Source organism: Topomyia yanbarensis, chromosome 3, assembly GCF_030247195.1.
Source record: "Topomyia yanbarensis strain Yona2022 chromosome 3, ASM3024719v1, whole genome shotgun sequence".
Classification (NCBI taxonomy): Eukaryota; Metazoa; Arthropoda; class Insecta; order Diptera; family Culicidae; genus Topomyia; species Topomyia yanbarensis.
Genome location: NC_080672.1, coordinates 58,199,867 through 58,216,622, shown reverse-complemented (window position 1 = coordinate 58,216,622; position 16,756 = coordinate 58,199,867). Strand labels below are relative to the sequence as shown.

The window sequence follows — 16,756 nt, the reverse complement described above, 5'->3', positions numbered from 1 at the left end:
ATACTTTAGTGTGATCTTTTTTTGTGAGCATTCATATGATTCTGATGGTACTTTCTTTTTTTCTTTCTTGTTCCAGATTGATATTGAGCAGATCCCTTAAAAGCGGCAAATGAAGAAAAAGTTTAATATATAAAATGTATGAAAAGTGGTTGTTAAATTAAGAAAATTGGTAGTGGTGTGCTTTCAAAAAAATCGAGTTTTGCTGAATATGCACAGGAATTCTTCATCAAAAAGGTGAGTTAATAATTTGTTATAATTCAGACAGCTAACAAAATATATTAGTGCTTAAAGCTGCAGTAAATATATAAATAAATAAATAATGATATCTATTGTCATTGATCAAAAGATAACGCAAAGCAATAACTAAACTCTCCCATTATTTGAAATGAATTAACACTACCAAAGCTCAAAATAAATAAACAAACTGTAAAAAATTTCAATTCCTTTGTTAGCCCCTCTTACACTGAAATGCATCTGAGGCACTAATCAATCCAATTTCATTTGATTGTAATCACTTTGGCACGAGAAATAAATACCCCGACCCTATTTTCCTGCAATAATCCATATTCAAAGGTTAATTCTCGTGTCTAATGGCGACAAGGACGACGATGACGACGACGTCAACAACAACATAAACATCCAGTTCTTCCATCGCTAAGACGTGTTCAGATAATGTTTATCCCTCCGCAAAATTCCTACGAAAAGGAGTCTACTGTTGACGATGGAAAAGGCAGAACACGACATATCAAACAAAAGTGTCGCAACGAATCCATCGGCTGACTGACCACCAACGGAGAGGAAACTGCCAGAGGTGTGCTAATAGAGCACATTCTTATTCTCCACCCCAATTATTCCTTCAATCTGCCTTCCCTCTGCGGCCGGCGGTTATTATAGATTCAGTCCAATTCAAGCGGATCCTATTGTGCAATAGAAAAATTAAACTAGTTTAACAGCGAAAAACGACAACGTTGGGGATTGGAAAAAAAACAGGGGTCTGAAGAGACTTCTCCAGCAGATCTGTGTATGTCAAAAAGATTAAAATCTAATTTTGGACTGCTTGTTCATCGTTTCCCAATTTTCTTTCCGATGCTTTATTTGGGTTTCTTTCTAACAGGAAGGGTGCCGCGTAATTGCGCAGGAATAGACATTCTGACGACGATGGTATTCTGCGATCATTTTCGATGTCGCGTCTTACTTTTCCTCTGTTCATGTGTAGAAACTTACACTGGCGTTCGGTTGTGTTTTTCCACTGTCTGTGGCAAGGTGTAGAGGGTTTACTTTTATTTATTTTTTTTGTTAAAGTCAGATTTTTGGCTTACTAAAAGAAAATGGTAGAAATACAACATAAAAGGGGCTCAACTTTGTGATTTTTAAGCTGTTGAGTCTTTTGATGCTTAAACGTGCTCAAGACAACATGCCCGAGCAAATACTCATGGGTTCAAACACCACATAGCCCCGTGAAAAGACCTTAAACATGCTCCGTTACAAAATTCACAACCATCAAGACACCATAAAATGGTCTCAATAACCCATAAATACACCAACATATGGTATTTTATATGGGATCTACCGGACCATGGTGATGGTGTTTTCATGGTTTGAACCCATTTCAAACACCCATGTCAAGCCCCATGACCATAGGGGTATTATGGGCTTTTCGTTTGCTCGGGTGACCTGTGAATGAATAGTGAATTCCATATTCGCCCATATTTGCGACAATTTACCTATGCAATAATAGAACAATACAAAAATATAGAAAGACAAATACAACAATAAAGAAAGACAATTACAAACGTGAGAAAATGCGAAATGAAACATGAATACGAAAATACAAAAATGCAATAAACAACAATTCAACAATAGAAAAATACGAAATGCTCCAAAAATGCTTTAATTCTAAAATACAATATTACATATATACAAAAATGCAAAAAATCAGCAATAAGAAAATTCAAAAATAAAGAGGCACCAAAATACAAAAATATAGAAATACAAAAACTAGAAAATTAAAAAAAACATGAAAACAAAAATACAACAATACAAAAAATCCAAATATACAAAAATACTCAAAAAACACAAATGCAAAAAAAAACAAAAAAAGAAAAATACAAAACCACAAGTAAATAAAAATGTAATAATGCCAGAATACAAAATAAAAAGATACAACAATACAAAACTACAAATATACAAATATAGACGTGTTTTCAGAAATTCAAAAATACAAGTTTACAAATATGTATACAGAAAAATGGTAAAATCATACGAAACTACAAAAATGCAAAAATATAAAAATTCAATAATACAATAATATGAAAATGCTAAAATACAAAAGGGCAAAAGTGCAAAAATACAAGAAGCTAAAAATACAAAAATCTAATATCCCAAATCTAAAATCTGAAATCTAAAATCTAAAATCTAAATTCTAAAATCTAAAATCTAAAATCTAAAATCTAAAATCTAAAATCTAAAATCTAAAATCTAAAATCTAAAATCCAAAATCTAAAATCTAAAATCCAAAATCCAAAATCCAAAATCCAAAATCTAAAATCTAAAATCTAAAATCTAAAATCTAAAATCTAAAATCTAAAATCTAAGATCTAAAATCTAAAATCCAAAATCTAAAATCCAAAATCCAAAATCTAAAATCTAAAATCCAAAATCCAAAATCCAAAATCTAAAATCTAAAATCTAAAATCTAAAATCTAAGATCTAAGATCTAAAATCTAAAGTCTAAAATCTAAAATCTAAAATCTATAATCTAAAATCTAAAATCTAAAACCTAAAACCTAAAACCTAAAATCTAAAATCTAAAATCTAGAATCTAGAATCTAGATCTAAAATCTAACATCTAAAATCTAGAATCTAGAATCCGGAATATAAGATCTAGAACCTAGAATCTAGATTCCAGAATCTAGGATCTGGAACCTAGAATCTAGAATCTAGCATCTAGAATCTAGAACCTAGAATCTAGTATCAAATATATAGTATATAGAATCTAAAATCTAGAATGTTGAATCTTGAATCTAAAATCTAGAATCTAAAATTCGAAATTTAAAATTTAAATTGAAGACTCGTTTTTATCAGCCCCTTGGTGAATTTTAAACTGATAGAACGGGGATTCAAAATTTAAACTACAAAATTTTAATTTTTGAGTTCAAAATTCGAAATTCAAAATTCAATATTCAAAATTCAAAATTTGAAATTCAAAATTCAAAATTCAAAATTCAAAATTCAAAATTCAAAATTCAAAATTCAAAATTCAAAATTCAAAATTCAAAATTCAAAATTCAAAATTCAAAATTCAAAATTCAAAATTCAAAATTCAAAATTCAAAATTCAAAATTCAAAATTCAAAATTCAAAATTCAAAATTCAAAATTCAAAATTCAAAATTCAAAATTCAAAATTCAAAATTCAAAATTCAAAATTCAAAATTCAAAATTCAAAATTCAAAATTCAAAATTCAAAATTCAAAATTCAAAATTCAAAATTCAAAATTCAAAATTTAAAATTTAAAATTTAAAATTCAAAATTCAAAATTCAAAATTCAAAATTCAAAATTCAAAATTCAAAATTCAAAATTCAAAATTCAAAATTCAAAATTCAAAATTCAAAATTCAAAATTTAAAATTTAAAATTCAAAATTCAAAATTCAAAATTCAAAATTCAAAATTCAAAATTCAAAATTCAAAATTCAAAATTCAAAATTCAAAATTCAAAATTCAAAATTCAAAATTCAAAATTCAAAATTCAAAATTCAAAATTCAAAATTCAAAATTCAAAATTCAAAATTCAAAATTCAAAATTCAAAATTCAAAATTCAAAATTCAAAATTCAAAATTCAAAATTCAAAATTCAAAATTCAAAATTCAAAATTCAAAATTCAAAATTCAAAATTCAAAATTCAAAATTCAAAATTCAAAATTCAAAATTCAAAATTCAAAATTCAAAATTCAAAATTCAAAATTCAAAATTCAAAATTCAAAATTCAAAATTCAAAATTCAAAATTCAAAATTCAAAATTCAAAATTCAAAATTCAAAATTCAAAATTCAAAATTCAAAATTCAAAATTCAAAATTCAAAATTCAAAATTCAAAATTCAAAATTCAAAATTCAAAATTCAAAATTCAAAATTCAAAATTCAAAATTCAAAATTCAAAATTCAAAATTCAAAATTCAAAATTCAAAATTCAAAATTCAAAATTCAAAATTCAAAATTCAAAATTCAAAATTCAAAATTCAAAATTCAAAATTCAAAATTTAAAATTTAAAATTCAAAATTCAAAATTCAAAATTCAAAATTCAAAATTTAAATTTAAAGTGAAGACTCGTTTTTATCAGCCCCTTGGTGAATTTTAAACTGATTGAACGGGGACATTGACAAAATCGGGACATATATTTTTCTTTCTTTTTAGTCCCTAGATATAGATATAGGCTCATAACCCTTTCGGATCATTTACTTAAAATTTCCCTAAACGCGCCTGACACGGATCTCTGAGATAAGCAAAATATGCACAATATGTCTGCTAGAGCCCATCAAACTACCAACTATGAATTTTCACATGAGGCTGACAAAATCAGGTCAAAAATCTCATAAAACCGGGGATAGACAAAATCGGGAGCTGTTAAAATCGGGTCTTCGCTGCATTCTAAATTCAAAATTTAAAAAATAGGATATAAAATGTAAAATTCAAATTCGTAATTTAAAATTCACAATTTAAAATTTAAATCTTGAAATTTAAAATTCTAAATTCCAAATTTAAAATTCAAGGTTCAAAATTCGAAATTGAAAATTCCAAATCCAAGATTTAGAAGATTCAAAATTCGAAATCCAAATTCAAGAAATTGAAAACGGATAACTAAAAATTAATAATGGGAGAAAAATTGAACATTGAGAACTGAAAACTATAAATTGAAAAGAAAATTTAAAACATAAAAACTGAAATTGAAAATTGACGATCCAAGATTGAAGTTTGAATAATGAAAATTGAAAATTAAACATTGAACATAGAACATTGAACATGAACATGAACATTGAAAATTGAACATTGAACATTGAACATTGAACATTGAACATTGAACATTGAACATTGAACATTGAACATTGAACATTGAACATTGAACAATGAACAATGAACATTGAACATCGAAAATTGGAAATTGAAAGTTTGAAAATTGAAAATTTAAAGTTTGAAAATTGAAAATTGAAAATTAAAAATTGAAAATTGAAAATTGAAAATTGAAAATTGAAAATTGAAAATTGAAAATTGAAAATTGAAAATTGAAAATTGAAAATTGAAAATTGAAAATTGAAAATTGAAAATTGAAAATTGAAAATTGAAAATTGAAAATTGAAAATTGAAAATTGAAAATTGAAAATTGAAAATTGAAAATTGAAAATTGAAAATTGAAAATTGAAAATTGAAAATTGAAAATTGAAAATTGAAAATTGAAAATTGAAAATTGAAAATTGAAAATTGAAAATTGAAAATTGAAAATTGAAAATTGAAAATTGAAAATTGAAAATTGAAAATTGAAAATTGAAAATTGAAAATTGAAAATTGAAAATTGAAAATTGAAAATTGAAAATTGAAAATTGAAAATTGAAAATTGAAAATTGAAAATTGAAAATTGAAAATTGAAAATTGAAAATTGAAAATTGAAAATTGAAAATTGAAAATTGAAAATTGAAAATTGAAAATTGAAAATTGAAAATTGAAAATTGAAAATTGAAAATTGAAAATTGAAAATTGAAAATTGAAAATTGAAAATTGAAAATTGAAAATTGAAAATTGAAAATTGAAAATTGAAAATTGAAAATTGAAAATTGAAAATTGAAAATTGAAAATTGAAAATTGAAAATTGAAAATTGAAAATTGAAAATTGAAAATTGAAAATTGAAAATTGAAAATTGAAAATTGAAAATTGAAAATTGAAAATTGAAAATTGAAAATTGAAAATTGAAAATTGAAAATTGAAAATTGAAAATTGAAAATTGAAAATTGAAAATTGAAAATTGAAAATTGAAAATTGAAAATTGAAAATTGAAAATTGAAAATTGAAAATTGAAAATTGAAAATTGAAAATTGAAAATTGACAAGTGACAAGTGACAAGTGACAAGTGACAAGTGACAAGTGACAAGTGACAAGTGACAAGTGACAAGTGACAAGTGACAAGTGACAAGTGACAAGTGACAAGTGACAAGTGACAAGTGACAAGTGACAAGTGACAAGTGACAAGTGACAAGTGACAAGTGACAAGTGACAAGTGACAAGTGACAAGTGACAAGTGACAAGTGACACGTGACACGTGACACGTGACAAGTGACAAGTGACACATGACAAGTGACAAGCGACAAGCGACAAGCGACAAGTGACAAGTGACAAGCGACAAGTGACAAGTGACAAGTGACAAGTGACACGTGACATGTGACAAGCGACGAGTGACGAGTGACAAGCGACAAGTGGCATAAGACAAGTGACGAGTGAGAAGTGACAAGTTACTAAAACTGAAAATTGGAATTTTAAAAATTTAATATTGAGGTGACAAGTGGCAAGTGACAAGTAACAGTTTATAAGTGTCAGGTGACAAGTGACAAATGACGAGTGAGGAGTGACAAATGACAAGTGACTAGTGACAAGTTAAAAGTGAAAATTGCAAGATGGAAATTGAAGATTACAGATTAAAAATTTTAATTTTAAAACAGAAAATTGAAAATTTAAAATAAAAAAATTGTAAATTGAAGTGACAAGTAACAGCTCATAAGTGACAGGTAACAAGTGACAAAAGACGAGTGAAGAGTGACTAGTGACAATTGACAAGTAGCAAATGACAAGTGACGAGTAAGGAGTGACGAGTGACAAGTGACTATTGACTTGTGATTAGTGACTAGCGAAAAGTTAAAATTGGAAATTGAAGATTGAAGGTTAAAGATTGAGAATTTAAAACTAAAATTTGAAAACTAAAAATTGAAAATTAATAAATCAAAATTGAAAATTTAAGTGACATGTGACAGGTTATAAGTGACAGGTAACAAGTGACAAATAATGAGTGACGAGTGATAAGTCGCAAATGACAAGAAACAAGTGACGAAGTACCAAAGAAAAGTGAAAATTGAAGATTGAAATTAAAAAAATTAAAGTGACAAATGACAAGAGACTAGGAAAAATTAAAAGTGAAAATTGGACATCGAAGATTGAGAATTGAAAATCGAAATTTAAGAATGCTGATAGGGTTTGAATTCAACAACAGTATTTCTCGTAAAAACCAAGTTATTTTCGAAACAAGCAAATATTTCCCAAGGAATGAATTGATATTTTTTTCTAATCCGATCAAATAAAATTGCGTATGATATGTGCAATTTCATCTCTCCAATTTCCTTAACTTTGAACCGGGATATTCAACCTATTCCCAAACGTTTCCAGCGGCACTGTATCGTCTGTCGACTACACCTCCTTACACTATCTATAATTTTCGTCTGACGAGGACGCAATTCGAGTCTCGCTTCCTGTTTGGTCTGGGCGACTCCCTTTATAAACACAATAATGTTCCTACATAAAAAAATGTCTGCAACGACAACCAACGGCGGCGAACGGCTGACCGACTGGTCACTCCAATCGGGTTTTTTTTAAGTGGGAAGGGGAGAAATAAAAGATTCACGAAAAATAGGAACCACGTAGTGCGGTCCGTGTCTCTGTCGCCTCGCCGCCGGGGAAAGGGTACCGGGATCTGTTAATCTTTTGTGTAATGTCTCAACTGAGGACTATTGTGCAATTAGATTTGTTTAGGTTGCGATAGAGATACTGTTGCGTCGCTTCTGCCGCGGGGTAGGGTTCTATGTATGTTCAAGCGGGTTTTTCTGTTACTGGTTTTTCGTTGGAAGGGTGTAAGGTTATTTTTGGGTGCATTTTCGTTTACGGAGCTATGATTCTTGGAAGTCTGTAAGATGCTTGAGTTTTTTCATAATTTGACAGTGTATAATTATATTATAACACAAAGCGGCCGTCAAACGAGTTATATTGCTTCGAATGTCTCAAAAGCATATTTGACCAAACCTGCAATTGCTCGAAAGAATATTAAGCTGAATATACGGTCGAAATTATCAACAAGAAACAAGTGATTCAAGCAGATAAAAATCACAGCGTGTTTTCTTACGTGGCAAGCTTAAAAAACTAGAGTGGACGTTATTGCTTACCGCAATAGATCTAAGTACTGATAGTAGCTCGTCTCTTCATAAAACGTGGATTTGGTTGCAGTAGCAAATTCTGTGCTTTTCATTAGTAGATTCTGTGGAGCAACTTCCCACATGTCAATTTTGAAAGAAAAAGGTACATCTCGGACAACCAGATGTACCTTTTTCTATCAAAATTGACATGTGGGAAGTTGCTCTTGATGTGCACATACCGTAGCCTGAGCAGTGATAATGTCTAGTCATTTAATTTGTAGGGTGAGTTAATAAGAAATCGGTAGGCTCAGTCAGATTTCTGCCTGCCGACCATTGTTGACGAATTACCTGAGTTAAGCATTTTTATTAACATTTGCTGGCAACAGGGCCGTAGAGAGAAAATATGGGCCCGGGGGGGGGGGGGGTGGTCCAACGTACGGGCCCCCATTACTGTATATTGCCTGAATATCAAAAAGTTAAAGTTGGAAATCCATTGTAGTTCACTGATTTTAAATATATTACACTGACATTTTATAGTTGTGTACCAGTTTTTTGCACCAGTGCCAATGACGGAAAAACGAAGGGCTGTTCATAATTTGAAGTATTTTAAATACCTTTTTGAAAGTTTTAGTGACTTTGAAAAGAGCCATTTTGTCAATAGTATCAGTAAAAGTAAAGAAATGGAAAGATTTAAAATTTAGTAATCACAAAAATTTAAATTATTATCTAAACAGAGATCAATGGAAAAGAAAAAAAATATATTGAAAGAATAGACTAAAAAACCTAAACATAGCAAAATAAACCAAATTAACAAACTAAATTAAATTGTTAAAACCTGTATAATCGGGAAAAACCAAACCAGAACCTGTAAAACCTGGTAAAAGAGAACAGGAAATCAGACAAACAAATGGCAAACGTTAAAGAAGTCGAACATTATTTAACAAATGGTGAAAAGAATAAACAAATTTCGGTAAAAGTAGTAAAATTTTGAGAACCATTGAAAATAAAAGAAATCGTGAAAATAATAGAAATACTAATTTAAAACATATATAAAACTGAAAAACTCGGTAATCCGAAAATAGTAAATTATATTTAACATTAAAAACAAGAAGTATTTAAAGCAATAGAAAAAGTGAATGAAAGTTTAGGAATGCATAAAATTAGAGAAAAAATAAAATATCCATGCAGAAATTTAAAAAAAATGGAATGATGATAAGACGAAAAAATAAAGAAATTCGGAAGGCATGGATTGAACAAAAACAAATGGACAAAATTGAAAACAAACAATAGTAGTAAAACCAAAATGGTATGGCATAGTAACACACAAAATGGAGACAAAAAGAAGAAATTAAAAATAATGGATTAAATTATTTAAAGCATGAAAAGAAAACATTATGTTGAAATAAATTCAAACAGCGGACTAAATGTTTAACGAAGAAAAAGTGCGCATAATGACAAAAAAAGATAAATCAAAGGTTTTTTTATGAAAGTAAAAATATAATAAAAACCTGTTTTAATCCACCTAGAGGTGCAATTGTGCCTTTCTCATTTCTCCAAACTATGATTTAATAGCTGGTTCGTACAATATAACTTTATGGAAATGTCTTTCATTCTTATTACACTTGGTAAGTATATATAAGAGCACCTTTTTGCATTCATCGCGGTATCGGTTTGAATCGGAGTTTTCTATGTGATCGACCTCCACAACCCGTAACTCCGGTGCTGGAAGTCGGATGGAGATGGAATTTAATATCAGTTTCTGGGGACGCAACACCTTTCATTTGAGACTAAGTTGAGCAAATCTAGCCATTTTCGAGAAACCAATATAACCGTTATTCTGACTTTGGATGCTTCCGGATCCGTCGATGGTGGCCAGTGTGGCCAAAGAGACTTTGAATGACTGTTGGGGACCTAGATCTACAAATTCAACAGTTGTGTTTACATTTTGGAAAAAAATCACCTTTTTACATTCATCGCAGAATTCGTTAGAATCGGGATTTGCTGCGTGATCGTACGTATCACCCTGTAATTCAGGAACCAGAACTCGGATCCACACAAAATTCAACAGCAGCTGATGGACCTTTCATTTAAAATTAAGTTTGTCAAAATCGGTTCAGAAAATTCCGAGAAACCGATTTGGAAAAATCAACAAATTTTGTTTTGTAACCATACTCTTCAACTCGTAATTCGGAACAAGATGTCGGTTGAAAATGAAATTCAATAGCAACCTATGGGAATATTATACCTTTCATTTGAATCTTAGTTTGTAAAAATCGGTTCAGCCATCTCCGAGTAACCGATGTGGACATTTTGTTAACAAATCCGCACATACACACACATACATACACACATACACATACACACATACATACACACATACATACACACAGATATTTTGCGATCTCGGCGAACTGAGTCGAATGTTATATGAGACTCGGCCCTCCGGGCCTCGGTTAGAAAGTCGGTTTTTGGAGCAATTGCATAACCTTTCTATATAAGAAAGGCAAAAGAATAATATTTAATTAGCTTAATAAGCATGAGTTCAATGTTATCTTCATGTGATTATAATTTGCAAAGGTTGGTGGAATGCGTTTGAACGTGTAGGGAATGGGGGTTTAGTAGAGTGGGTGTGGAGGATGCGTCAGAAATCCTTCATCTTATTTCGGTATACGGGGTGGATGAAGGAAATCTGGGCGTGAGGGTGATCCAAGAAGAGGGGAGTGATGAAGGAGGGAGGTGTAAGGGCAAGGTGGGGAGGGGGGGAAGGGGCGGCTACGCAATACTCAACTGCATATTTTGCCTTCCATTTGAGACTTGGTTTGAGAAAATCGGTTCAGTCATCACCGATGAACCGATGTGACTTTAATTGTGGAATATGCCCGGAATTCCGGACTTCCGGAATCGTCGATAGTGGACAATATATTCAAAGAATGTTTGATTGGCAATCAGTGATCTAGATCTACGATTAGAAGTAATTTGGTGACCATTTCAATAGTTTTTAGCCTCTGAGGTATTACGATTGTACCGATTTATATGGGAAATTCCAGTGTATCCTTACTAACACCCCTGTAACTCCGGAAGCAAGAGTCAGAACCGAATGAAATTCAGCAGCAGTCAATGGCATTACTGTATCTTTCATTTGAAATTAAGTTCGTAAAAATCGGTAGAGAATTCGTTGTGGAATGGGTGTGATATTAGCTTAGGAACTTGGCGGGTTCCCCGAGGGCGTCATGAACCGTCATAGGTGGCCAATGTGGTCAAAGCTGCTTTGATTGATCATTAGTGATCCAGACCCGCAAACTAGAGTAATGTTACATCAATTTTAATATGTTTTACATCATTTGAACATTATGGTGGTACCAGTTTATATGGGAATTTGCTGTGTGACCGCACTCTTCAACCCGTAACTCCGGAACCGAAAGTCGGATCAACTAAAAATTCAATAGCAGCTTATGGGAGCGTTATACCTTTCAGATGAAACTAAGTTTGCGAAAATCGGTTCAGCCATCTCTGAGAAAATTGTGTGAGTTTAAATGACACACACACATACACACACACATACACACACACATACATACACACACACAGACATTTGCCGATCTCGACGAACTGAATCGAATGGTGTATGATACTCGGCCCTCCGGGCCTCGGTTAAAAAGTCGATTTTTACAGTGATTGCATAGCCTTTCTTTATATGAGAAAGGCAAAAACAAAAAGAATTAAAAAATTGAAAGTAAACGCATAGAAAAATTGTCAACCAAATAGGTACTAAAATAGGTTAAATGGAAAAAATGAAGAAATAACAATAATGAACAAAATGAACGATTAAGGAAAGTATGTAAAAAATAAATGAAATTCTCAACAAACATATGATTACGGCTTAAAAACCAACTGTCAAAATTCACTTTGAAAGGAAATTCCAGACAAACCGTTACGCGCCAATCACAGATATTGGTAGTAAACAAAAGAGAAAAGTTTTCTCTTTCATTAACTGCTATGAACTGTGTTCGACCAATAACGGTTTGTCCGGAATTTTCATTCGAAGAGAATGTTGACAGTTGGCTTTTGAGCCGTAATCATATGTTTGTCGAGAATTGTATTAATTATTATTAAAATATTATTAAAATTGTACAATGGGAATAAAAGAAAAATGAAGAAACCAGAAAGCATAGAACTAGAAAACATGGAACAAAATAACAGAATGAACATAATTTGACAAATTGGGATAAATTTGAAAAAAAAAAATTCTTGACGAAATGAAAAAAAAAATATGGAGAAAAAAGAAAATACAAAAAGGGTATGATAAGAATATATGGAGTAAATAAACAAATTTTAAAATTTAAAGAAACAAATAAAAAAGCAGGGCATTAAAATATGAATATAAAAAATAAAATAAAGTAGAATTCCTTTAAAAAAATGCAAATGAAATGCAATAACATAAAAACGACTATAAAATAAAGCAAAGAGATAGTGATAAAAATGGAACAAAATGCAAAAATGAAGAACGTGAAAAGATGAATATAATAAAAATATCTTAACGTTGGAAATGGACACAGAAAAAAACTTGGTAAAAATAGGAGTTTTTCGCTCTTAGCAAATAACAACCAACACTAGGGCATTGCAATTTTTTTTTGAATTCTCAAAGCCCCCCCCCCCCCTCTCATATTGTGACAAATGTCAAAGTAAGCTCAGATGCCAAATTTCACATCATTTGGACAATTCTAAACCCCGCCCACTTCGCTTGAAATTTTTTAAATTGATGCTATGGGAAAATGTGGTGGAAAAATATATTACATGCTACAACTTTTGAAGTAGCAATTTGAAAATTAATTTATACTTCTTTTTAAAGAAAATAACCTTAGTTTTGGAATGAAGATATTCCTGTTTCTATAAAAATACGGAAAATTGGGGTACTGGGTCATTTTGACCCCATAATCCCCTATTTTTTGAATTTTTCTGCTCCGTTGTGCAAACTATACATATTTTGCATTTTTTCTAATGTGAAAAAATCTCAGAAATCGAACGAAACCTTTTTGACCTTTGTCCAAATACGAGAAGTTGGGGTTATAGGGCTTTTTGTCATTCATATTAAATTTTATAATTTTCTCGTGTATATATCTTTTATTCTTCATTCAATTTTCATAAATTGTACCTTGTTGAACGTGGAAAATCCTTAAGAACAAAATAAAAATAGACTCGTTACCGGTAAAATTCATAAACTTCAAATTTTCTGACATTTAGTCTCGATTTCACATTTTTACCATAAAATCGCACGTATTAACTTCATTTAACAAGAAAATTATTATTTAATTTACTATTTATAGTGAAAAATGCGCTTAGGAATCACATGAGAAAAGTTTCATACCAGAAAAATAGAGGATGTTGAGATATTAGGACATTTAATGAAAAAAATGTTGTTTGTAGAGTTAATGTCAAAAAATTTGATGTTTTTGAATTTTAACGCAAACGAATCTATTTTGGTTGTATTTCTAAGAATTTCCCACGTTCAACAAGGTACAATTTATTAAAATTGAATGAAGAATAATAGAGATATATGACCGAGAAAATGATAAAATTTAATAAGGTCTAAAAGGTTCCGTTCGATTTCTGAGATTTTTTTACATTAGAAAAACTGCAAAATATGTATGGTTTGCACCACGGAACAGAAAAATTTAAAAAATAGGGGATATTAGGGCCAAAATGACCCAGTACCCCACTTTCCCGTATTTTTCTTGGAACCGGAACGTCTTCATTCCAATACTAAGGTTATTTCCTTTAAAAAGTGGTATGAATTGTAATTTTCTGATTGCTACTTCAAAAGTAATAGCATTTAATATATTTTCATCCACATTTTCCCATAGCATCAATTTCAAAAATTTCAAGCGATGTGGGCGAGGGGTCTAGAATTGTCCAAATGATGTGAAATTTGGCATCTGAGCTTACTTGGACATTTGTCACAATATGAGAGGGGGGCCTTTGAGAATTCAAAAAAAAATTTGCAATTCCCTAACCAACACATACTCTCAGTTTGATAATAAAACTTCTTTTTTATTACTATCCTTCACTAGCTTGAAAGGAATACTTTTATTTTGATTATTATTCTTGATTAACCTAATAGTTTTACTTTCAAGCTAACAGTAGGCGCTAGTTGTTTTTTCTGTGTGTATACTTACAAACGCTCGTGGCCTTCGTGGTCTAAATCAGGTACCTACCGCTCGCGCGATCACTACGGTCAGTCCTAGCAGCCTAGACTCATGCATTCAGTTTGACCAATAGAAATAATGACGTACATATTCACTAGACAACACGTTCCATGGCCATATAACCGGGAAATAGTGATATGGGGGAACTGATCCTCTTCTAGCATGTGTAACATGCACTAAAAATTAAGCATTTCATTCACGGTCCACGCACGATAATTCATGAATACACTCGAATATGCGAATGGCTACATGATTATAAAATCGAATTTATACACGCGAAGTTACGTACACGCGACAAACACGTTAACATACAAATGCTTGAGCCCTTCGCAACCATTCCCGCAGCCTACACCCGCGATCTTGCAAACATGATACCATCCCGGTGATAAGTGGAACGTCTCCGCGCTTATAATTTTTTTAACGTGGTCTCAAGCGTGAACCTACAAACTCCCGAGCTCGCGCGTTCATGAATCGGTTAGATCCGGAAATCCGTCCGTCCTGGTAACTTAGGCCCATACATTCAGTTGGATCAAGCCAAAAATAAAGCTCCCCTAGACAACACCTTCCATGGCGACATGACTGAGAACTAATAGTATAGAAGAACGCACTTTCTTCAAGAATCTGAACCGAACACGAAAAATTGAGCATCAGATTCATGGTCCGCGCGCCATCAATCCAGAATACACGCGAATTTGGTTACGGTTATAAAATTAGAATTTACACACACGAAGTTACATACCCGTTAGCACACGCGACATTCAAACGAACACGTTAACGTACAAATGTTCGAGCCCTTCGCGATGTTACATGTGAAGTCCCTACGCCCGCACATACCTGAACCGTACAATGAATATCACATTCAGAATTACGGCCCGTTACAATTGACCTAAAGCAGTGTTTTTTGCCTGTCTCGTCTGCAATTGTAGTGTGTGATTCTGACGGGGAGCCCTTCCGAGAACCTAGCTGTATAGCTCCAGTAGGACAACTATCGAAAAAAATGTTATTGTAATGCTGTATACCTTGTATGTAATTTTGAAACCTTGAAATGGGCTTTTCCCATACAACAACATTAAATTTCATGTAGACCAACACGGGTCAGATGAAAAATGAGAAAATAAATTAACCAAACACCATGTATTATCTGTCTACCACAATGCAAAACAATGATAAGAAATATAGTGCACGTGAATATAAAATGATCATCCTGGCAATATTCATCTTTTTGGTAGACCTTTGTCTACTTATTATTTTTATCTCAGTTAGACACTAAATCCAAAAACATCCAATTTAGTGCTTGTTTGAACTTACTCCAAGTAGGTGCCAGTTACTGACAAGGAGAATCCGTAGCACTAAAAATCAAACTTTCAATTTAGGTATTGTGCCCTTATGCACAGCATTTCGTCTCATACAAAAAAAAATTGAGGGAAAAATTGCATAGTGCCAGGCGTTTGGTTCTTGAACCCAAAGTTTTGTATGCAAATTCTGCATCAGCGAACTACAACTACTGTGCTTACTCTCGAGGCATCACTCGGAACAAGCCAGTTGTTTAGGTGTGCACAGAAGACGTGAGACTTGTTGGAATTAATGTCTAATTCGGTGCTTGTTTTTACTTATCTAACGGGTTCTAGGTTGGTGTCAGTTACTGAAGAGGAGAATCCGATACACTAAAAGCCAAACTTTCACTTTAGGATTTTGACAGAAATAAATGGATGAGTACATCTGGATTCCTGAGGCATGTTCCAGTATGGGAACATCATTTGAAAAATTCCAATAGAATTCTAACATTGGGGGGAGGCACATTGTGGAAATTGCCGCTTATGTTACTTCGGAACGATCATTCATGGCCTCAACGGAACCTGCACCAGAATTACTGTTCCTGGATCAATATTCTTATACTCTTCCAAGCATTTTGACACCCATTTTACTTTAGATTCATTAAAGTTCACAAATAGTAATCCATTACTGGAACATGCCGACGGAAATCCGTGATACTGGGAACCAGACGGATTCATCCGATTCCTTTTTCCTGGGCAGGGCCGCCGAGAGGGGAGGGGGAACGGTGTGTTTCCTCCGCGGGCCCGGAGTTGTGGAGGGGGCCCGGACTTTGAACCGAAGGAATGATTCTGTCAACTATTATTTTACTAACAATTGATTTGAAAATTCGATTAGAGTTTCAATATTGGTATGATTTAATTTCCATCAATTTTTATCATAAAGTTAATCGTAAATTATATTATAAAGTTTATACGTCATGAAGGACTAATCAAAAGAAAACTTTGAAACTAGAACTCAAAAATGATTTTTACGCGCAGCGGGCAAAAATACTTAAGAACTTTTTTTGTAAATTGTGTATTAAAAGACTGAAATTTTCTATTTCATGTTTCACTA

General features: G+C 31.8%; 1 protein-coding gene across 1 annotated transcript in view; it reads left to right on the top strand.

Moving 5' to 3' along the window:
- LOC131690922 (insulin-like receptor) overlaps positions 1–16,756 on the top strand; it is a 426,227-nt gene that overhangs the window by 26,149 nt on the left and 383,322 nt on the right. The window contains exon 2 of the mRNA XM_058977002.1: positions 77–234. The gene's annotated coding sequence lies outside the window, so the exon portion shown is untranslated. The remainder of the gene's footprint in view (positions 1–76; positions 235–16,756) is intronic.